The sequence below is a fragment of the Papaver somniferum genome, chromosome 6 (assembly GCF_003573695.1).
Source record: "Papaver somniferum cultivar HN1 chromosome 6, ASM357369v1, whole genome shotgun sequence".
Lineage (NCBI taxonomy): Eukaryota > Viridiplantae > Streptophyta > Magnoliopsida > Ranunculales > Papaveraceae > Papaver > Papaver somniferum.
This window is the reverse complement of record NC_039363.1, coordinates 30,600,440-30,624,602: the sequence shown is the minus strand read 5'-3', so window position 1 is coordinate 30,624,602 and position 24,163 is coordinate 30,600,440.

Below are 24,163 nucleotides of genomic sequence, written 5' to 3'. Positions count from 1 at the left end.
ACCTCTTCACATAGTCATTCGGATTTTCGGTAGTTTTCTGAGCCATCCTTCCCAAGTCAGAAAGAGTAATTTTCTCAGAAACAAAGAAGTACTTTCTGTAGAAAGCATTAATCATTTCTCCCCAATTAGCTATGGTTCCTGGTGCAATGTTGTTGTACCAAGTATACGCTCGACCCGTTAGGGATTTTGAAAACTCCTTCAAACGGACGACATGGTTGTGTTCATGTTCTCCTAATGCTTTCAGGAACCGAGAAACGTGTTCTCGAGAATTCCACGTTCCATTGTAGAGTGTGAACGTTGGAGAAGTGTAGCCCTTTGGGAGAGGAATCCTTTGTGTGGCTGCAGGGTACGGAGGCTGATGACGGTGCACAGTCGTTGTATGACCCCTTCTTCGATTCTCCACAGGGTACGGAGATGTTTCCTTGTCTTTCCCTTTCTCCTGAGTTTTGTCTGATATCTTGTCAATATGAGTTTTGAGGTAGTTACATAGCTCCTTATGAGTAGCATCCATATCAGTTTGATTTTTGGCGAGAACTTCCTGGACTTTCATGAGATCAGCGATAGTGGGTGGATTTTCTCTGATTTCTTCGGGATATCGGCCAAAAAGAGGATGATTTTCCACGTTGGTTCGAGGAGGAGTAGTGTCACCATCATTGTTGGAAGCAGGAATGGTTTCTAGAATACCACAGTTGTTGCTAGTGCTAGCGATGTTCGCGTTAGGATTTGTAACTGAACCTGACCTAAGATCAACCACTTTGCGAAAATGTGAGATTGCAACCGAGAGATTAATCTCCCATTGTGGTCGCAATCTGTGGATGAGGAAAAACGATCCGCCGGTTTTTTGGGAAAGTGGAGAGTCGAGCGTGCTATCGAGACTCCTCAGCCGGGCAAAATGTTAATCCTCACACAGATGCACCCGCTGCAAAGGGGGTGCTTATATTCGGGAAATAAATCTATATGACTCCGGCCTAAACCAAGACAATGGCCGTTCCAGAGTCAATTCGGTCTCAAAGAAGGAGATGGGTTGATCTGTAGGAGGGAAGCTGAGAGTTGTGTGGGATCAGTGATGATCAAGGATTGTGGGTGTGTTGAAGGTTTCTGCAATATTGCTGAACTGCTGAAGTTGAGTTCTGTGTATAAGTTTATATCGAGTTGTTGACGGATAACGATGATAATCGATGATTGATGATATCTTGATGTCCTCGATTTAGACTTATTTATATTGCAAGAATGAAGTACCACTGATCCCTGTAAGTGTGACGGTTTCTTGAGTGAAAGAGTGGGAAAGTGGGAGATCGTGGTAAAGTCAGTCCCATGTCGTGCGGAGACTTGACTGATCGTGCACCCGCTACTTTGCTAACTCCTTCAACCGTTTACATGACTTACGCACATTTCTCGTTGTGGATGAATCCACGTGCTGTAGATCGCCAGACCAAAACCCTAAGTGATATCCCCCCATTTGTGACGTGATTGATATTTCACGAATCGTGGAGTCTGCAAGGCAGACGTGTATTATTTGGTCAGTTGTTGACTGATTTAGACTGTGAATCTACTTTTGTTGATTCGAGCATAAGTGGTGAATGCTCATCGATTCATGGATTGAACATGTAGTTCTCTGAGATGTCATTGAATTATCGACTAGAGCGACTGACCAAGTATTGCTCAACTCGACGAATTGCCGAATATTGAGAGTTTGTCGAGCAACTGAGCAAGTATTGCTCAATTCGACGAATTGCCGAATATCGAGAGTTTGTCGAGCAACTGAGCAAGTATTGCTCAATTCGACGAATTCGATAATTTTGGTGTGTAACTGAGCAAGTGTTGCTCAATTCAACAAAATACTGAATATTGGTAATTTGATGTGCAATTGAGCAAGTGTTGCTCAATTCGACAAACTACTGATGAATTACCGAATAATGATGGTTGAATCAATATTCGAGCAACTGAGCAAGTATTGCTCAATTCAAAGAATTATTTACTGGTGCCGTGACCCAATAAAATATTAATCAAAAATATTGGTGAATTACCGAATATTATTAATTTGGATGTTGATTGCTGAATCAACATAATTTTGTGTTTGAACTTGCTCAGTATGGTGATTCGTGGAGCGTTTGTTCGAAACCCTAATCTTTGATCAATCCTTCAACAATTGGTGAATTGCTGAAAATTGGTAATGAGGGAAGAGGGACCGACCATATGGGATGATGAGCGTCCATGTGATACCCAGTGTTCGAGTGAGCAGGCACCATGGTTCTTAGTTTGAGAGTTGGTGAAAGAACGATGATTAAATGCAGGTTTCATCATTTATTGAAATATTGCTGGATTCAGCATTAGGTGATAAAACCTAGGTATGAGAGATGAGTACCGACCAAGAGAGCATGGGACCGGATCTTGGTGATCACGGGACCAGTTTTTGGTCATTTGGAGAATCCCCCAGTTGGTTGGAGAGAGTTCGGGCCCAGTATGAGCAATTGAGCAAATTAGGTCAGGAGTATGAAAACGTGTGGGACCGGCCTTGTGCAAGCCCTAGGAATGACCCTGGTTGGTCATGAAGGCGTGCATGTGTTGTCGTGGTGTCCCTATTTCCATACTGAGGGTTTCAGTATTTTCGGATTCGCGTTCGAGCAATGTCGTGAATTTTCAGAAGAGTTTCATCTTGACTGAGAATTCTCGATTTTTGTTGGAATGAGCATGTATGTTAATTTCATCAATATTTTGAAGATATTAAAATACAAGTGTTTTAATATTTAAAATTTCTGTGAGAGGCTAGCTAGTCTTGTAACTATGTTGGCTCTTGGTTTTTCATGATTTGAGCAATATTTGAGAAAATATGGAGAAATCATGAATTTTGCTCAAACCTAGGAGTTTCATTAATTGAGGAAAATAATAATTATGCAAGATTAGGGATTGCAAGGTGTGGGAACGACCATGGATAGGGCATGGCCGGCCGGCTAGATTGTCCGGTCCCGCACACCTTTCCCTATTTTATTATTTTTCATGAATCCTTGAAGTTATGGAGAATCCTTGAAGTTATGGAGAATCCACGAGTTTTTGTTGAAACGGAGGAGTTTCGTGAGATTGAGGAATAATAATTATAAAAATCTAAGGATTGTGAGGTGTGGGACCGGCCACGTCTTCGGCATAGCCGGTCGGTTAGGTTGCCCGGTCCCGCACACCTCTCTTTATTTTATAATATTATTTCGTGAATCCACGGGTTTTGCAAAAACAAGGAAAGTTGCTAAAACCAAGGAGTTTTCGTAAGTTCACGAAATAACAAAAAATAAGGAAAATAATGGGAGAGGCACGGACTGACCATGGATAGGACACGGCCGGCTGGCCGGCTGGTGGGCCCGGACTTGGGCGCCTCTTATTATTTTATTAATATTTATTGTTTTCTCCTATTTTGAGAAGGATTCCTCATTATTTCATATTTTTGGACACTCGTTTGTGCATCCGGGTGCTCAGTCGTGCATCATTGTCGAGTACACTCGCACCATTTTTGTGGGGCTTACTCAGTGATGGTCCAGATTCCCGGTTGTTGAGTATTTATTACTAATCTATGAATTCAGTGGAGAATAATTCATGAAACTGAGTAATAAAAATGAATAGTTGTTCATTATTAATTCGCAGGATCAGCCGTGGATTCGACTACGAATTCAGAATAATAAAACAAGCATTATCATCATATGGGATCGTGGATTCGACCATAGAATCAGAGTAATTAAGATTATCTATTACCATTTCATGAGATCAGTGGATTCGATCATGAAATCGGAGTAATGAGATAGCACAGTTGTTTTATTGCCATTCTATGAGATCAAGCCGTGGATTGGATCATAAAATCGAAGCAATTGTTATTGCCATTCCATGGGATCAGGCCGTGGATTCGACCATGGAATAGGAGCAATAATAGATTATTCTGGGAATTCAGTGGTGAATGTCGCAACAGAATTAATCTATTATAGAAAAGATATTATCCAGTTAAAGCGTCACATCTATTCTGAATGGTTCATGGTCATGGAGTCATGATGCTATTTACGACCTGAAGGCGTTAGTGCTCTGAATCTACGGAGAACCGCCTGAATCTATGCACAGTCTCTCCACATAATCAGGGAACGACGAGTGTCACCGACGTACTGAAGGCGTACGCCGCCCAACTATTCTTCTATGTGGAGGTGGGTCTATCTCCTGCAGTCAGGGAACAATGAGTATCACCGACGTTCTGAAGGCGGTAAGCTCTCAATCTATGGAGAACTGCCCAAATACGTTATTCTGCATAGAGGTCACGACGAAATTCCAGGGATCGAACGCTCAGCTGGTGGAGGCTTTTCGAAAACATATTCATCATGGCTTCATAAAATATGAATCGTTGCATGCCTGAAAGCCGTGTCAAAAACATGCCTCATGATTTTACGGTTTTGCCCTTTGTTGAAAATCCACCATCTACACACATCGATTAGTTTGAGCTGCTTAAATGCGATGTTTCACATGCATCGAATACATACAATATTTTATATTGGCCTCATAAACAACTTAGTTGTTTCACTTAATAGCGCCATGCTATTCTCCGCGGTGGGTCCCACGACTTGACCCACTTATTCGAGACATCAAACATGTCACAAACTGGGGGATGCTTACTGGGGTATTGGTATGGCGGTTTACAACGTGTGGCGTGCAAAGCGCCCATTACGATAACTTGTTAGGATAAGACGGACGGTTAGTAATGATGGAGTAGCGGGTGAAGGTGTGATCATGCAATGATCGCCACCTCTTACACAACTCCATTACTCCACTACTTAATTTCCTCCACTTCCTACGAGATCAGGGTTGCGCTCTAATGACTTGTATAAATAAATTTACAATCTATTTTCAAAGAGAGCAACGAATAACATCACTTACCGCAAACGCTCCTGTTGATCCTACTCCAGTCCTGTTGGTGTGAGAACCTCTACTGGCGATCACTGTGTTGGCTAGTATTGTTACTTGATAGACGTATTTTTGTGTCTAATTTGTCCTCAGTGTCCGTATTGTTGGAACTCTATTTTTGTACTAATATTGTGTTTTTATGTATTTTTAGGAAATAAACATTTTTGGAAAATTCGGCTCGAAAAGTTGATTTTGGCACCCGGAGGACAAGTGTTATTTGGACTCTTGCTTTTGGATAAGGGGTAACCTAATTACTAAGGGGCACCCCCAAGTCACCCCAAGGCATCTTCTATTCGCACCCCAGTTCAGGATAGGGGGCATATCATCTTCAACATTCAAATTCGTTTTTTGGCGGGAAATTAAATTCTCAACTGGCAGAAGTTTGATCACAAAAATTAAGGGGTTACGGGTCGATTCAATGACTGAAATTTGATAGAGAGATGTGATATAGGTTAAGGAACACATTTTGGGCAGTGGGTTCGATCAGAATTGGCTGGAAAACGCGTGATGATTCACACACCCAAAACAGAGCACGTGTACTGTAACACGAGCAAAATTGAAGTTCTTGTGTGCATGGAGGAGTTCTATTAGCGTTGGAAGAGTGCTGAGACGTGGAGAAGGCTAACTAGAGCGTGCAGGATCAAATCTAACGCGTGCATGGGCTTAAAAATGGAAATTATCGTTATTTTTGGCAGCAAGGAATAATCGAATTAAAGAGAGTATATACGCAATCAATGGTCGGATTTTTGGCCTCAATTCACTATAAATATACGTACAATTGAAGCTAGCAAGTTTGGAGAGTCTTGGGGAAAGTTTAGGAGTCGGGAGAATCAAAAGAAAATCACGCAGAGAAGAGAAGCTTGCTGCTGGTGCAAGGAAGAACACGAAGAACATAATACCCTCAGGGACAGTCGTTTATCAACAGTGACATCGACTGTCATCTGTGGGTCGTAGTTTCCCAACGACAACAACACTTCAGCTTTGTCGTTGACACTGGACGCCTTCTGTGGGTCGCAGAATCCTGTTTTATATCATTTTCTTGTCTTTCTCTTCATTGTAAAACACTTTTGAGCATCAATGAGATATTTTGAGAGGTTTTCCAACATGATGAGTGGCTAAAATACCTGGTGACTGAGGCGACGGAGGAGCTATTCACTCATGTTTGATTGGTAAATTCTTTTTATAATTTCTTAATTATTTATTTTATTTAATTCACTTGGATCAATAAAAAAAAGAGATAAAAATGGTTTTCTTAATTAGTTGTGAATCAGTTTGATGTTTTATGCTTATAATTAATTCTTTGATAAATCATGCTTAAGGATTACAATTTAATATTTGGATACCTTATAGATTAATAAGTGATTTAATGGAAAAAGAGCTAGATAATAATTATGAAATATTTTTGTAACCAATCAACTTGAAGTAATAGTGAATCCGGAGCCTTAGTCCACTTTAAATCTTGACATCACTCTTTGAAAATTAATTTGCTTTATTTTTATTAAATTCAAAAAAAAAAAGAGTTACCTTCACAAGTTCGAAAAGAACCCCTTTTACCACAATCTACAACAACTTTTGAAAATACATCAAATTTTTGGCGCCGCCGACGCGGACCTGTGCTTAGGTAGAATTTTTTTTTTTTTTAGGTTTATTATTTATTTTTTTTTAGAATTGTTTGTTCCTTTTTACGTTTCTTTTTGTCTTTATTTTGCAGGTTCAAAGTGAAAACTAAGGACTTGGAGAGGAAAAAGCTTAAAGCAAAAAGCGAAAAGAGAAGAAAAGAGGAAAATTTTAGGATTTAATTTTTAATTCTTTTAGAGTGTGTGAGGAAAACTGTAATTTTATTTTATTTTTTCTTTTTGAACTTTAAATTGGACTGGACATTTGGACTTTAATTTTTAAACCCTACGGAAGGGTACCCTTAAATACAAACTGTGTGCAGGGAAGGACGGTGATTACAATATCACCTCGGCCCCTCGGGTTCGCACACGACATATGAGTCGTAGCCCGAGTCGACGACAACGGTTCATCCCCCGTCTGGTACGGGAGGTAAGTCCAATCGAAACACTCGCGAATCTCCTGTAAGCGAGTTACTGTAATCCTTAAGGTGATCATTGATTGAGGAAGAATTTGGACTGTCTTTATTTTCCTAGAAAAGGGCAAGTCCTGGCCTAAACAAGATAAGGGTTCGGATTTCATCACCGCTCCCTTCTTGCCCGCTTTAGGAGAACAAAACCTAACGCAAACCCAAGCTTTAAAATATGATTAGAAAGAGACCTATAGGGTATCGAGCTTGTTAGGAAAATTTTTCGAAGGATATTGGTTATTCTTTTAGCATACTTCGAAGTTCATGACGGTTTCTGTGAGTTGAACGCGTGACTGCGCCGCCTTGTACTGCGGTGAGGCCTTGGGTATCAAAGCTCCACTGAGCTTCCCTCGCCTCAATTCAACTTACTTTGACTCGGATTGATTCCAGAGGGGTTTGCTTAAATTGTAACGAATACCCTTTCGAAAGATAGAAGCTGGTCTAGAAACAATCTAAGTGAGCCATCATGCTTGTTGTTTGCTAGAAATCTCTAGGTTTGCTGTAGTAAAGTCGAGTCAGCCTGCTGTGTGATTGCTAGAACCTTCATATTAGTATTTTTATTTCTTTTTGATTTTTTTTAGTGTATGCCCGATTTTGTTAATAGGGCTTGGAAAAGAGATACTCTAGGTCGATTGATTAGCGAAAAACCTAGTAGTTCTTCTGATTTAAGTAGGGAGCTCGAAGATTGTTCTTTTGAGAGCCCTGTTTTTGGAAACTTCAGTTTTGAGAATTCATCTCTAAGTGAAAAAAGTACCCCTAGTACTCCAGTTGTGCCAACGATGGCAACTTCTAAAGATTACATGTTCCCAACTAGGACCAACCGAGCTTCGTGCATTAAATTGCCAGCCACTACGGCTAATTTCGAGATAAAACCTAGTATTCTCCAGATGATCCCTATATTCTTATGAAAAGATGATGAGAACCCTTATTTCCATATTAGGGACTTTGAGGAAATTTGCGGGACAATTAGAATAAAAGACCTTACTGATGAAGTCTTGAAACTTAAGATGTTTCCCTTTTCCTTGAGAGATAAAGCCAAGACCTGGCTGAACAACCTACCATCTGAATCCACAGAAACAGGGCAGGAACTTATCGCTTCCTTCTATATGAAGTTCTACCCTAAGCATAAAACTGCAGCTGTTAGGCAGAACATTAGTACTAGTGTGCAACAAGAGGGAGAGTCTCTTTATAGGTTTTTAGAGAGATTCAATGATCTCCTATCTCAGTGTCCTCATCATGGATTTGATAAGATGAAACTAGTACAAATTATTTATGATGGTTTAGACTATTCGACCAAAGCCATGGTTGAGTCTATGTGCGCTGGTGAGTTCACTAGTAAAAATGCTGATGATGCTTTTACCTTCTTAGAAGTTATCGCTGAAAAATCCCAACAGTGGGAATCTTGTGTTGAACCCCCTAAAAAACTCTTGGTCAATAAAAGTAGCACCAATATAGTAGATACGAGTTTTGCATCTGATGCTAAGTTTGTTGCTTTGTCTAGAAGGTTAGAGGCTTTGGAAATGGGTCAGTCTAAAAATAGGTCCCTTGTTGAACCTAATAGAGCCTCTCAAGTCTATAGTTGTGGAATAGAGCCCGATAATTCATTTTTGGAAGGTCAGGTTAGTGAAGAGCAAGCTCATGCTGTCTATAACAATTCTAGGTTTGAGAACCGTCAGAAGTTTGACCCCTACTCAGAGACCTACAACCCTGGTTGGAGAAACCATCCTAATTTCTCTTGGTCTAAGGGCCAGAATCAAGGCCAGTCTAGTAACTCTCAGCTTCCCCCAGGTTTTGGTTATACTAAGAACTCTTCAGGACAGACCCAGAACCCATCTGAGAATAGAATAACTAGCTTAGAGGAAACCCTTAGTATATTAAGGAAGAGCCAGGAAATGCTATCACAAATCCAGGAAATGTTAGTAAAAAGCCAGGGTAATTTTCAAGAGGAAAGCAAACAAAATTTTAAGAATAGTGCCCAGTCTTTTGCTAAATTAGAACTTCAAGTCGGCCAAATAGCTAAGTATATTAATGAGAGAGAGGAAGGAAGGTTCCCTAGTCATACTGATCCTAACCCTAGAGGAGAGAAATCGTACAGTCATGTTAACTCTGTTACGACCCTTAGGAGTGGAAGGAAAGTTGATAATAAGGTCGACATACCTGAAAGTGAACATGTTGTAATTCACCCATCTAAACCAGAGAATGAAGAGACTGGTAGAGTCTCTAAAGAGACCAATGAGGGTCATGTTGAGTCTAATTTTGTTCCCAGAGCCCCATTCCCACAACTGCTAGTTCCGACTAAGAGGGAGTCCAACTTTAATGATATATTGGAGGTTTTTAAGCAGGTTAATATCAACCTTCCATTATTAGATGCAATTAGGCAGATTCCCTCTTATGCCAAGTTCCTTAAGGACTTGTGTACGCGAAAGCGTAAGCTCAGTGTCCATAAGAAAGCCTTCATATCTAATCATGTGAGTTCTATTATTCAGAATACCACTACTCCTAAGTATAAAGACCCAGGGTCCCCTACCATTGCTTGTACAATAGGTAAGTACCGTGTTGAGAGAGCGTTGCTTGACTTAGGAGACAGTGTGAACTTACTGCCATACCATGTGTACCTTAAGCTAGGACTTGGTGAGATGAAACCTACACAGATGACACTTCAGTTAGATGATAGGTCCGTTAAAATTCCCCGTGTTGTGGTCGAGGATGTTCTCATAGAGGTCGACAAGTTTATATATCCGGTGGATTTTGTTATCCTAGATACCCAACCTATCCCTGACCCAGAGAACCAAATACCAGTGATTTTAGGTCGTCCGTTTTTAGCTACATCCAATGCGATCATTAATTGTCGAAATGGTATTATGAATTTTTCTTTTGGTAATATGACTATTGAGCTGAACATTTTTAATATTAGTAAGCTACCCTCTGAGCTAGATGACACGTACATTGAAGAGGTCAACATGATAGGAACCTTAGTTCCGAAGTCTGTACCAAACACCGAATCGTAAGATCCATTAGAGATTTTTCTAGCCCGTTTTAGCATGGATTTCGACGATGATAACAACATTGAACAAGTAAATGCTCTGTTGGATTCTATTCCTATGTTAGATACCGACAGATGGAAATATAGGTTTGAACCATTACTAGCTACCGAATCTACCTTAAGCCCTTATTTCGAAGAGCCTAAAGATCCTCCTAAGTTGGACCCCAATTATGCATTTGTAGGCCCATCTGAGATTTTGCCTATAACTTTCGATTTGGATAGTGATCATGAGATTTGGCCAGTAACCGTGCTTCAACACAATAAGGAAACTCTAGGGATGACCATAGAGGATATGAAACATATAAGTCCTATAGCTAGTATACCTCAAAAGAATTTAGAGGATGAACCACCTGATTATAACTCAGAGAAAGCAATTGACCTTTTTCAGGAACCGGATAGTCTAGAAATTGGGAATACTGTGACTAGTTTATCTAGAGACACCCAAAACTCTAAGTTTGGGGGTAGAGAGTGTCAATTATCCCTAGTAGAAGTCCCTAACTTGGGACTCAAGCCTAGTGCATCTGAGGTATCGCTTGAGTCTATTCAGACTCCACAACCTGATCCTCCTGATACTGTTCAGGAGGGAATCCATATATTAGAAACCCGTTTTCCGGATGAATCTATTTTTCAAGACACTCTTGTGAAGTCCAACTGGAGGATCTGGATAGATCCGGTTGTCTTGCAAGAAACCTTAGATGAGGATGTGCTCCTTCTGTTCATTTTTCTGAGCCAGTGCAGTTGTCTCATATTGGTGTTAGCTCTATTTGGTATTATGGACCCACAACTTTTTCGACTATTGGTATATGACTTTGGAAGGTGAAGATCCTTTTTGAGATATTTGATGTCTGGATGAAGACTTTAAACTTAGCACTTCTTGGAAGGTAACCCAATCTCATGCAACACGATAATATCCTTCCTTAACTCTTTTGCTTCAATAGTAATCGTTTCTCCTTGTTCATGCTTTTAATTTCATCTTTAGAACATTGAGGACAATGTTAGATTTAAGTTTGGGGGTATGGGAGAAACTTTTTAGTTGCAATAAATAAACTCCATAGCCTAGAAATTTATGCGTATTTAGGATGGCACTAACCAATCTAAGTGGATGGAAACATTTTTGTTTTAGGAGTTGAGGAACCAATCTGACTAGATGGAAACATCTATAGAGTCTATTCATAAAAGCACAGAGCTCAGGTGTTAGAATTAACATGATAGTTTCGCCATATCACGTCGAGTCCTTTTCACTTTCTATTTTTAGTTTTCTTTTATTTCAAGTGATTTGGTGGGGCACACGATTCAAGTTGTTACCTTTTCTAGGGTGAAATAGAGTGACTGAGTTACCTTTCCAAAAAAAAAAAAAAAAATTAGACCAGACCAGTAGACCAATCGGAATAAATACTAACACTTGGATAGCAATATGTGTGTGTTCTCCCTGTTTCCGTCGCCTAAGCAAGCGTGGAATGCAGGACCCGTGGGAACTATCGTGTAATCTGCTGACAAGAAGCATGCGCTTGGATCAAAAAGATCTATTCATGCCGTTAAAAAAAATAAAAATAAAATAAAAAGTCAACTGCTGGTTCCCTTGTATTTGCCAATTTGTTGATCTAGATTTAAGTTATTGACCACTGGTTCCCTTGTATATGACAGTGTGTTAATATTAGTCAGACCGGTATCTCAGTCATTTAGGTTAGGTTCACCTTGGCAGAGGCCTTCAGACAGATATGGGAAACACCGTTCACTTTTCAACCATCTACATTTTTCTTTTTCCATCTTCTTAATCTTTTCATGTGATTAGTCTGACTCCGAGTATGATGTCCATCGTGAAACTATCTTAGTAGAGCTCTGTCACTTATATATGAACTTTAGTATGCTTGAGTGCAAACTCGTGTACATCAATTGGAATTTCGCATCAGGGTACTTCCTCTTGTAGTCAATAAGTATGCCAACCAAGGAGATTCTTTAGTGCCTTCCAAGGTTCGTTGTAGATAGCTAGGGTCTGGAGTATAAAGCTTTTGTGGGAACACCTCTGGTAAACCCTACGGAGACAACACTCCGCCACTAGGGCCACCTAGTGGTTTAACGGCTTGCTGCACGTGCTAACTGTAGTCATTTTATTTTTTAGATTAGATTTGCTCGAGGACTAGCAAATAATAGGTTTGGGGGTATTTGATAGACGCATTTTTGTGTCTAATTTGTCCTCAATGTCCGTATTGTTGGAACTCTATTTTTGTAATAATATTGTGTTTTTATGTATTTTTAGGAAATAAACATTTTTGGAAAATTCGGCTCGAAAAGTTGATTTTGGCACCCGGAGGACAAGTGTTATTCGGACTCTCGCTTTTGGATAAGGGGTAACCTAATTACTAAGGGGCACCCCCAGGTCACCCCAAGGCATCTGCTATTCGCACCCCTACTCTGGATAGGGGGCATATCATCTTCAACATTCAAATTCATTTTTTGGCGGGAAATTAAATTCTCAACTGGCAGAAGTTTGATCACAAAAATGAAGGGGCTACGGGTCGATTCAATGGCTGAAATTTGATAGAGAGATGTGATATAGGTTAAGGAACACATTTTGGGCAGTGGGTTCGATCGGAATTGGCTGGAAAACGCGTGATGATTCACACACCCAAAACAGAGCACGTGTACTGTAACACGAGCAAAATTGAAGTTCTTGTGTGCATGGAGGAGTTCTATTAGCGTTGGAAGAGTGCTGAGACGTGGAAAAGGCTAACTAGAGCGTGCAGGATCAAATCTAACGCGTGCATGGGCTTAAAAATGGAAATTATCGTTATTTTTGGCAGCAAGGAATAATCGAATTAAAGAGAGTATATACGCAATCAATGGTCGGATTTTTGGCCTCAATTCACTATAAATATACGTACAATTGAATCTAGCAAGTTTGGAGAGTCTTGAGGAAAGTTTAGGAGTCGAGAGAACCAAAAGAAAATCACGCAGAGAAGAGAAGCTTGTTGCTGGTGCAAGGAAGAACACGAAGAACATAATACCCTCAGGGACAGTCGTTTATCAACAATGACATCGACTGTCACCTGTGGGTCGTAGTTTCCCAACGACAACATCACTTCAACTTTGTCGTTGACTCTGGACGCCTTCTGTGGGTCGCAGAATCCTGTTTTATATCATTTTCTTATCTTTCTCTTCATTGTAAAACACTTTTGAGCATCAATGAAATATTTTGAGATATTTTCCAACATGATGAGTGGCTAAAATACCTGGTGACTGAGGCGACGGAGGAGCTATTCACTCATGTTTGATTGGTAAATTCTTTTTATAATTTCTTAATTATTTATTTTATTTAATTCACTTGGATCAATAAAAAAAGAGATAAAAATGGTTTTCTTAATTAGTTGTGAATCAGTTTGATGTTTTATGCTTAGAATTAATTCTTTGATAAATCATGCTTAAGGATTACAATTTAATATTTGGACACCTTATAGATTAATAAGTGATTTAAAGGAAAAAGAGCTAGATAATAATTATGAAATATTTTTGTAACCAATCAACTTGAAGTAATAGTGAATCCGGAGCCTTAGTCCACTTTAAATCTTGACATCACTCTTTGAAAATTAATTTGCTTTATTTTTATTAAATTAAAAAAAAAAAGAGTTACCTTCACAAGTTCGAAAAGAACCCCTTTTACCACAATCTACAACAACTTTTGAAAATACATCATTACTCCTTTCGGTGCTGTTAACAAATAAGAGAGAATTCACCCAGGATTCGAACAAAAGTCCCAAAACTATGGGAGCAACACAGGAAATTGGAGCTAGCTCTCGCAAAGAGGGAAAGAATCAAGAAGCTTTTACCTTGCTTTCGGTGGACCATTGGTGGCGAAACTGCTAATGGAGGCTACGAACGAACACTAGCTGCTTCAGACGAAGCAATGACGAACGAATAAAAAAAAAAGGGTCGATGCCCTTTTATACACGCACGCTTTGTAGAAGCCTAATGAGGGAAGGTTTCCTTTTTAGGTTTGGACACACAAACAAGCAGTAATGGGCCAGTCGCACCGACACCCCATAGCCGTACCAATGCTGCACGGTCCTTTCGTCGATTGGCTCCTCCTAGTAATTTCATCTCTTTCGTACCTATTTCATCTTGTATGTCACCACCCATTGCTTACCCAACAATAGCGTTGCTATTACGTGCTAAGTAGGGGACTTAATGTTGATGGTGGTTTTTAGCTTAGGGTCAAAATTGTAAAACCATGTATCTTAATACGCTGACGTCCTGTAAAGGAATAAATGCCATTTGAAATAACGAGTGCTCAAACCTCTTTATTTACACATGTATTGAATAACTCAGTATATATGAAATTCATTCAGAATGGTGCGCACAGTAGTAATCCCAAGTATTCTGTGAATTTTATTTTATGCCAGCATTATTAACTAATGCATGACTCGCCTAATATTTTTTCCGTGCTATGTTCCCAGTAGAACTCTCAATACTGACATGACATGACGATCAATGCTCACTCTCAGCAGAGTAGCATGAATCTCCCGAAGTGTTAGTATTGGGATCTGCATAAAAATACTCATACAAGTTACATCTCTCTGACAAAGAGATCGATGTGTTCACACACTTTTAATTAAAGTTGGCGTGATTGAACACACATTTATTCTTAAAGAAAATCTAGACTGTTAATGTCGGTCTCAGAAAAAAGCACGGTCACACAACTTGGCCACATGATTTAACAAGCATAGCTTACTCCTAATAGAATTAGGCAATCACCGCAGTGACTACCGGCGGGCCCACTAGTTCCCTGGACGATCGAGTCCCATTCCCTCAACCGCGAAGTGCTTTGAACGCCGATCCCAAACATGGGTGATCGCGCTGTACAAGAATGGCTCGAACGATCTAAGACCGTAAAAAACGGTCTCAAGAGTCATCATATCCTTCCAACTTCTCCAGCCTAGTTGGATGGCTTAGATCGCGTTCCAAACGATCAAGAAAATGCCAATACGTTCGCCATCGGCCCAATATTATCCCTTACCAATCGACTTGCACATGGGAGTTGATAGCACACCAAGTCGTTCGATTGAACTAGGGTAGACATGACTTCTTTGAAGCTATAATCGGTGTTTGCGGCAACACATTACTGCCGCAAATCGATCACAACTGTCCAACTTTTCCAGCCTTGTTGGACGACCGAGATCTTCCCTGGAATGATCAAAGAGGCGCCAGCATGGTCGTTGGCGACCCCACTTTGCCCTTGGATGATCGACTTGCCTATGGCAAGCCTATAGGGTGCTCGACCGCTTGCACAAACTTGAGCAGACATGTTGTGTTCAAAAACCCTAATGTAGGTCACTGCAGTACATAACTGTCGCAGATTGATCACAACCATCCATCTTCGCCAGCCTAAACGAGCGACATAGATCTAGATTTAAGTGATCCCTAAGGTGTTAACGTTATCACCATGGACCCACCTTTACACGTGATTGACCGGCCTACGTAAACTAGGGCTCAATGCCTCGAAACGCGCGTCCAAAGTGGGGTGGGTCACAAGGCTTCCTTAATCCTAAAGTTGCGTCAATGGCAGTGTACAACTGCCGCAAATCATCTCATCCATCAAACTTTGCTAACCTAGTTGGATGGTGTGGATTTGTATTTTGAAAACAAGCAAAGCAACATTGTAAAGGCCGGCCATCCCTCTTTCACATGAGGCGATCGGCCAAATAATGACTCGACCGTAAGGTCCTCAAACGATCACCCAAAGGTGGTCGATCATGCTGTCTTCTTTAAGACGCCTATCCGCGACTTATTCAATCAGGCTCTAAAACAACGATTCTTCATACACATCGATTAGTTTGAGCTGCTTAAATGCGATGTTTCACATGCATCAAATACATACAATATTTTATATTGGCCTCATAAACAACTTAGTTGTTTCACCTAATAGCACCATGCTATTATCCGCGGCGGGTCCCACGACTTGACCCACTTATTCGAGATATCAAACATGTCACAAACTGGTTACTTGGGTATTGGTCTGGCGGTTTACAGTGTGCGGCGTGCAAAGCGCCCATTACGAGAACGTGTTAGGAAAAGACGGACGGTTAGTAATGATGGAGTAGCGGGTGAAGGTGTGATCATGCAATGATCACCACCTCTTACATAACTCCATTACTCCATTACTTAACTTCCTCCACATCCTACGAGATCAGGGTTGCGCTCTAATGACTTGTATATATAGATTTTCAATCTATTTTCAAAAGGACACAAGTGTTATCAACACAAGTAGCCAGAAACCATTTTTCTGATACACAAGTCATAAACAACCACACCTTCATAATTCAACACTCTGATCTCAAACACCTTCTCCGCTTCCCTCCCTAAGATCAACCCTTCTCCTTCACCTTGTGACTGAATTGAATCTGGAACGGCCATTTCTTGGTTTAGGCCAGAGTCTTACAGATTGATTTCTCGAACCTAAAACCATTCCCGTGCAGTGCATTTGATTATGGTTTGAACTCGTTTCTTATCAACACACCCCAAATTACCAAAAACATCAGCATCAATTTTTACCCCAAAACAACTGGCGACCACAGTGGGAGGTTAATCTCTCGGTTGCAAGATCAATTTCAATTTTCTCGAATTCGGGAGGGTAGTTTTAGAATTTAAACACATTCTTTAACCCAACTTCGTTTTAATCTCAAATCTCAAAACTTCCATTCTGTGATGCATCCTTGCCTGCCAAGACCTCCGAAAGTCATGAGTGATGGAAGCGTGGAAGACAAAGCTAGGGTATTACGATATATTTTCGCAAGTCAGGCCGATATTTCCAAACGGCAGAACGAGATGCTTCGTCTGTTACGAAGTATGGTAAACCGATTGTGAAAATAATCGGCTAACACCATTAATGATAAAGATGACATTGGATCTTTATCTGAAGTCCGCGCTTCTACCAGCGGTGATGCAGACAGGATACGCAGCCGTGGATATGAGCCGAAAGTAAACGATCAAAATCCACCCAGCAACGAAGGGCCAAAGACGTTTCGCAGGGAACAGAACTCGCCAGGAGTGTCATAACACCTGCAGAATGAGAACCAAGGCCCAACGTATGAAACTCTATTGGAAAGTATATATCTCAAGACCCTTGCAGAAGTTCAGAGAGATGTTCAACAATCCACGACCCCAACCACAATATATTTACTAAACAGAGTGGCACCTGAAGAAGGAGAAATTTACCAAGACCATCATGAAGACGAAAAATTCACTAATGAACGGTGCTCAGCTCGACCGTGTCGCAACGCCACTGATGCAGGGTCCTCGAGAGAATTTGCACTTCAGCAAAACCGCCAAACTAAGCGATCCGCGTCTATGTCAATACATGCCTCAGCTGCACTCTCGAAACGATACTTGTATCAAAGCCCGCAAGAATTCTCACGACAACAGCTGCAAACTCGAGAACAGCTAAACTCAGGGTATCCACACTTCCCATTCCCAATGAGGAAGGTTCTGAAGCTGTTGGAAGCTTGGATGCAAGATGGCGTAGTTCAGCTACCTCCTGTATGACGTTCACCAACTGATCAAGAGATGATTGATCCGATATATTGCCATTACCACAGATTCATCCATCACCCCACCAGTGAATGCAATGGCCTGAAACGCTTTGTTTGGGAGAAAATTAACTCAAGGGAGCTACGCATATGAATCGACAATATTTTATCTCTCCACAAGCCGAAGTGTGCAGTTTCACAGGAGAGATCGAATTAGCTGGGGACTTTTCATTAGCAGAAGCGTGTTGCAACAACCCGTTTTAAGCAATTATCTGGGAAAGCCCAATTTCATTCTGTTGGAACCTCGTCAACAAGTAAGTCTCGTTAAAACAATTATTTGTATGAGAAATCTTTGGAAATTTACTGGGGACTCACACACGTCCCATTTTTTGAGAATGAAGTCATTATCATTCCCAGTCTCCATATTATGTTTTGCTTTACATGTTTCCTTTCATGTGATGTTTGCAATTTTCATGCAACATACACAATTTTCTAAGGTACATTACATGCATTCAAAAATGAGAATTTCTAGAATTTCTGTTGACCCGCTCATAATTCCTCTCGGAGAAAACTACTCATAAATTATCCCAAAATAAAATTCAAATATCTTCAATCACTTGCTATTTCAAAAAAAAAAAAATCAAATCAAACCATGAAAGGAATTCATCACATCACTCAAAACGTCTAAAAGAGAAGTATAAGAAAAGAATATGCAGAGTATCAAGGGAAATCTTTCAACAATAACTCACTCTTTTTGGAAAGAGCAACTTTCGCGTTTTGAAGGGCGGCCTGCTTCAGCTTCAACTCCTTAGACAACCTCTCGATCTCTTCCTCCTGACGAGCAATGCAATTCATGGAAGGAACTTCATTCATTTTGCCTTGCAGCTTCTGGATTTCAGAAAGTCCTTTGCAGAACCAGGAGGCATTAAACTCATACTGCACCAACACGTCTCGATGAAACTTCCAGCTTTCAATTACTTTCTCGGAAATGGTGCGCCCAGTCACGATGCTCATACCATAAATGGGGGATAAAGCTTCTTGGACACGATTGACTAATGCAAAGTGACTCTTGAGCTTCTTGGAAGTAGCTATGTGGTCGTACTTCTTCCATATCTTGGTGTATAACTCTTCATACTTAGATGGCACATTGAACCCTCCAACCAGCTCATGATCATCAAAAGGGACATCAAAAGAAGGGGGGGTAAAAAGTGACCCCAACAGCAGAGTGAACAACACCGGAGTGCACAACTAATGTTTTGTCGGTCACAGGGGGGTCCTTAAAGGGAAGCTCCACTACAATCATAGATGTAGCCTCTCCAGCATTCCCCGCGTTGTTCGCCTCGCCCTGAAGGTTGATTTCTGCCACAGTCTCATCCACAGGCTCACTGAAACGATTAGACTCCTTGCCACTCTGGAAGACGCCTCCTTCGTCGCCGACCGAGTTTGCATCATCCTTGTCATCTCCTTCGAGAGATTCAGTCTCACCGGATTCTCTAAAGCTGCATTACGACTACGTGCCAACCTCGTCAAAGCATTTTCCTTCATGGTGCCTTGATTTTGAATAAAGATCACATTTAGTGGAAATGGCGCAAGATAGATAAAGTCGTCAGATCAAAAGAGAAGTTTAAAGTACATGCATATGGGAAGAATTGAAAACCACCGGTCCATTTTCCTTCCTCTTAGACCTTGCTCCTTCATCCCGGGGATTGCAGTCACCAGAAGCTCCACCCCTGGTTCGCTTTCCCGGAAGTGGCTTTAATCGTTTATGCTTCTCCAAAATTGCGAGGTTGGGATCACCACGAGGAACTATCACGATCTCTTCCGAGAATTTTTGAAAAGCTAGCAGCTCTGCTCGCCAAAATTTTTTATACCTACCAGTCCGGGCTGGTCTTCTTCCAAGAGGCAGGAATGGAAGGCTCTGCTTCGTTGCAAATAGGATAGCATCAAGAACAGACGGCACAAGCTCCTTTGAAGGCATTGGCGGGCGATCAAACGGGATGCCTTGATCAAATCCCATCTGACGGGCGTCTCTGTCAATATTATAAGGAACCGCAGTGAGGAATTCATCAAAATAAGATGGAACATATCCCGGAATACAGCTTCGCATAAATATAATCTCTCCAAAGCTCATATCCTTTCCATCAGTGTGCAACACAGTGTCGGAAGAAGTAGCGAAGGTCTTTGGTTGAACCACAGAAGAATGAACCGGTCCCCATGGACGGAAATCTATGGCGTACACGTTATCGAGAAAATCGACAAGCCTTACCCCCGGTTTTTGTTGTCTGTTTTTCCAACGGAGTATTCTCGAACCACCGTACAAGCTAGAAAACGAAGTTGCTGGGACGGGAGCATAATCTTTGAAATGTTCCCATAAGCATGCTTGGAGGAAATCTATGTGAATATGCGACTCCACTTTCTTGTACTCATTGGAGGCGTGCATGTCTGCTGCCAAAGCATCCAGATGAGAGTACAACGATTCAAGGAATAAACTTCCTAAGGGAAGAACCACGCATTTCGCTAACTTTATGGCAAACATGACAAGATCGTGTCTTATAGTCTTCTTCACAGAGCCGTCATCAAAGATATCCTTAGACAGCCACAAAGACAGAAATGCGACCACGCTGAGTTCATCATCTAGTGCTCGGCCCGGCCTTGGTTTTGTAGGAAACCATTGAGATACCACCAAGTGTAAAAGCATTTCTCGTCCTTTTTCTGTTGATCATACTCTTCTGCCTTCTGAAGTATAGCATCGAGGGTGGAATTTTCTTCGGTGGATAGTTTATAGTGGAAACTTCCCGCAATGGGGAGTTCAGCAACACGGCTACGCTTTCCAGGGTAATAGTCATTTCTACCCATCTAAATATAGCCGTGTGTGTGGAAGGACGCCATCGAGAAATGAAAGTAATCAAACCTACAACGTATTTGTTGATGTGAAGTGTTGCAGACGCCATGATAGCTTCAACAATTTGCGCCTTGGCCAAGTTATCTCTGATGCGCTCACTACTCAACATATGCCTCATACATCCTTCATAAGAGTTCAGTGGGGTGTGGCAAACCTTGAAATCAATAGGAGAAGCCGAATATTCATTTTTCCGAAGACAAAACCTCATCACATGTGTTGGGGGAGCGGACGAAGCAGTCTCTTTATTTTCTGAGCCTGTGAGCAGGACCCACTTATGGCCAGGATGGGTTCTAACGTTTGGAAAAAGGCACGGTAAACAGCTCGTCATCTATGTTTGGCATGTCTTTGGAGTTGTTAACACCTCCCGATTTGGCAACAACATTATCCCCAGGTGACATCTTAACGAGATCTTCTTTGTTCACTTTCAAATAATTACAATGAAGCGCAATAGAAAAGAGTCATTACTTCGTACTAAGGGAGAAATCACGCATGCATGCGATGCAATGTGGGTGATGATGGCCGGAGCCGATGGATGAATAAGTATACAAAAAAAAAAATTGTCGCTGGACGAACCCCCCCAGCAGGATCGAACCTCCACAGGCTCGATCACTCCCTAGCCTCTTCGTTCATTCTATTGACTGTGGCATTACTCTCTTGGCATGCTCGATCGTGTTGTCTATGGAACGAACACACACAGTTGTGCCTAATAGGGTTTTTTGTCCACAAAATTCTTGCCATGGATGTTGCGTTCGCGGTCGCAACCTAAAGCTAGGTTTTGCATGCAAAGACGGAAAGGAACAAACAACACATCTACATGGGATTCTTTGCTCGCTTTACTAATGATTCTAGCAATATTAAATACTTCACTATTGATTCTACTGGTGGAGTTCGTTGCAATATGGCTAACAAAGAAGTTTCGTTCGTAACAAGATGGTTTTCTCAAGATTCAAAGAAGTTTCACCTAAAGCTAGGGTTTATATGCAAAAGGAAAGAGAGCAACGAATAACATCACTTACCGCAAACGCTCCTGTTGATCCTACTCCAGTCCTGTTAGTGTGAGAACCTCTACTGGAGATCACTGTGTTGGCCAGTATTGTTACTCCTTTCAGTGCTGTTAACAAATAAGAGAGAATTCACCCAGGATTCGAAAAAAAGTCCCAAAACTATGGGAGAAACACAGGCAATTGGAGCTAGCACTCACAAAGAGGGAAAGAATGAAGAAGCTTTTACCTTGTTGTCGGTGGATGATTGGTGGCGAAACTGCTAATGGAGGTTACGAATGAACACCAGCTGCTTCAGACGAAGCAATGACGAACGAATAAAAAAAAAAGGGTCGATGCCCTTTTATACACACACGCTTTGTAGAAGCCTAATGAGGGAAGGTTTCCTTCTTAGGTTTGGACACACAAAGAAGCAGTAATGGGCCCGCCGCACCGAAGCCCCATGGTCGTACCAATGATGCACGGTCCTTTCGTCGATTGGCTCCTCCTAGTAATTTCATCTCTTTCGTACCTATTTCATCTTGTATGTCACCACCCATTGCTTACCCAACAATAGCGTTGCTATTACGTGCTAAGTAGGGGACTTAATGTTGATGGTGGTTTTTAGCTTAGGGTCAAAATTGTAAAACCATGTATCTTAATACGCTGACGTCCTGTAAAGGAATAAATGCCATTTGAAATAACGAGTGCTCAAACCTCTTTATTTACACATGTATTGAATAACTCAGTATATATGAAATTCATTCAGAATGGTGCGCACAGTAATAATCCCAAGTATTCTGTGAAATTTATTTTATGCCAGCATTATTAACTAATGCATGACTCGCCTGATATTTTTTCCGTGCTATATTCCAAGTAGAACTCTCAACACTCACATGACATGACGATCAATGCTCACTCTCAGCAGAGTAGCATGAATCTCCCGAAGTGTTAGTATTGGGATCTACACAAAAATACTCATACGAGTTACATCTCTCTGACAAAGAGATCGATGTGTTCACACACTTTTAATTAAAGTTGGCGTGATTGAAAACATTTATTCTTAAAGAAAATCTAGACTGTTAATGTCGGTCTCAGAAAAAAGCACGGTCACACAACTTGGCGACATGATTTAACAAGCATAGCTTACTCCTAATAGAATTAGGCAATCACCGCAGTGACTACCGGCGGGCCCACTAGTTCCCTGGACAATCGAGTCCCATTCCCTCAACCGCGAAGTGCTTTGGACGCCGATCCCAAACATGGGTGATCGCGATGTACAAGAATGGCTCGAACGAGCTAAGACCGTAAAAAACGGTCTCAAGAGTCATCATATCCGTCCAACTTCTCCAGCCTAGTTGAATGGCTTAGATCGCGTTCCATACGATCAAGGAAATGCCAATACGTTCGCCACCGGCCCAATATTATCCCTTACCAATCGACTTGCTCATGGGAGTTGATAGCACACCAAGTCGTTCGATTGAACTAGGGTAGACATGACTGCTTTGAAGCTATAATCGGTGTTTGCGGCAACACATTACTGCCGCAAATCGACCACAACTGTCCAACTTTGCCAGCCTTGTTGGACGACCGAGATCTTCCCTGGAATGATCAAAGAGGCGCCAACATGGTCATTGGCGGCCCCACTTTGCCCTTGGATGATCGACTTGCCTATGGCAAGCCTATAGGGTGCTCGACCTCTTGCACAAACTTGAGCACACATGTTGTGTTCAAAAACCCTAATTTAGGTCACTGCAGTACATAACTGTCGCAGATTGATCACAACCATCCATCTTCGCCAGCCTAAACGAGCGACATAGATCTAGATTTAAGTGATCCCGAAGGTGTTAACGTGATCACTGTGTACCCACATTTACACCTGATTGACCGGCCTACGTAAACTAGGGCTCAATGCATCGAAACGCGTGTCCAAGGTCAGGTGGGTCACACGGCTTTCTCAATCCTAAAGTTGCATAAATGGCAGTATACAACTGCCGCAAATCATCTCGTCCATCCAACTTTTCTAACCTAGTTGGATGGTGTGGATTTGTTTTTCGAAAACAAGCAAAGCAACATTGTAAAGACCGGCCATCCCTCTTCCACATGAGGCGATCGGCCAAATAATGACTCGACCGTAAGGTCCTAAAACGATCACCCAAAGGTGGTCGATCATGCTGTCTTCTTTAAGACGCCTATCCATGACTTATTCAATCAGGCTCTAAAACAACGATTCTTCATACACATCGATTAGTTTGAGCTGCTTAAATGTGATGTTTCACATGCATCGAATACATACAATATTTTATATTGGCCTCATAAAAAATTTAGTTGTTTCACCTAATAACGCCATGCTATTCTCCGCGGCGGGTCCCACGACTTGACCCACTTATTCGAGATATCAAACATGTACAAACTGGTTACTTGGGTATTGGTCTGGCGGTTTACAGCGTGCGGCGTGCAAAGCGCCCATTACGAGAACGTGTTAGGAAAAGACGGACGATTAGTAATGATGGTGTAGCGGGTGAAGGTGTGATCATGCAATGATCACCACCTCTTACACAACTCCATTACTCCATTACTTAACTTCCTCCACTTCCTACGAGATCATGGTTGTGCTCTAATGACTTGTATAAATAGATTTTTAATCTATGTTCAAAAGGACACAAGTGTTATCAACACAAGTATCCAGAAACCATTTTTCTGATACAC